Here is a 991-nt window from a genome sequence, read left to right as displayed (position 1 = left end):
AACCAGGCCAGATCCTTCTATGTCACCTGGTCTTCCCAGGCAGTCTCCCATCCAGGTACTAACCAGGCCTGACGCTGCTAAGCCTCTGAAATCAGACGAGATCGGGTGCTTTCAGGGTGATGTGGCCGTAAGCGTTCTCTTCAAGACACGCCCAACCCTCTTGACAAACGCCAAGATGGTCGCCTTGAGAAACAAGCGAAAAAAACAGTTCAAAGCCAACAACATAAAAAGAAGCCTATGGCACCTGGTATTCCCAGGCGGTCTCCCATCCAGGTACTAACCAGGCCCGACACTGTTTAGCCTCTGAGATCAGATGAGATTGGGCGCTTTCAGGGTGATGGGGCCGTAGGTGATCTCTTTGGGCACTCTCAACCCTCTTGTTAAACGCCAAGATTGTAACCTTGGGAAACAAGCGAAAATAAACAGGTAAACGCCAACAACATAAAAAGAAGCCTACGGCACCTGGTATTCACAGATGGTCTCCCATACAGGTATTAACCAGGCCGTACACTGCTAGGCCTCCGAGATCAGATGAGATTGTGCGCTTTCAGGGTGATGTGGCCATAGGTGTTCTATTTAGACACTCTCAACCCTCTTGACAAATACCAAGATGGTTATCTTGGGAAACAAGTGAAAAAAAATAGGACAACGCCAACAACATAGACCATGGCGGTCTCCCATTTGACCCAGACCCTGCTTAGCCTCTGAGATCGGGCGCTTTCAGGGTGATGTGACCTCAGGCGAACGCTTTGGGACATACTCAAAACTCTTGACTGATGCTAAAATGGTCACCTTGGGAAACAAGCGAAAGAAAAACAGGTCAAAGCCAACAATATAAAAAGATTCCTACGGCACCTTTAATTAGGTACTATCCAGGCCGGACCCTGCTTAGCCTCTGAGATCAGATGAGATTGGGCGCTTTCAGGGGGATGTGGCCATAGGAGAACTTTTTGGGCTCTCTCAGCCCTCTTGACAAATGCCAAGATGATCA

The 991-nt window shown here is 48.8% G+C and overlaps 1 pseudogene; it reads right to left on the bottom strand.

Annotated features, from left to right (window-relative positions):
- Nucleotides 1-232: 232 nt before the first annotated feature.
- Nucleotides 233-351, bottom strand: LOC143932605 (5S ribosomal RNA; annotated as a pseudogene).
- Between the last annotated feature and the right edge of the window lie 640 nt (nucleotides 352-991).

This window comes from Lithobates pipiens, unplaced genomic scaffold (assembly GCF_037356315.1).
Source record: "Lithobates pipiens isolate NorthernLeopardFrog02 unplaced genomic scaffold, aLitPip1_a1.2 Scaffold_25, whole genome shotgun sequence".
NCBI lineage: Eukaryota > Metazoa > Chordata > Amphibia > Anura > Ranidae > Lithobates > Lithobates pipiens.
This window is presented reverse-complemented; position numbering and strand designations above follow the sequence as displayed.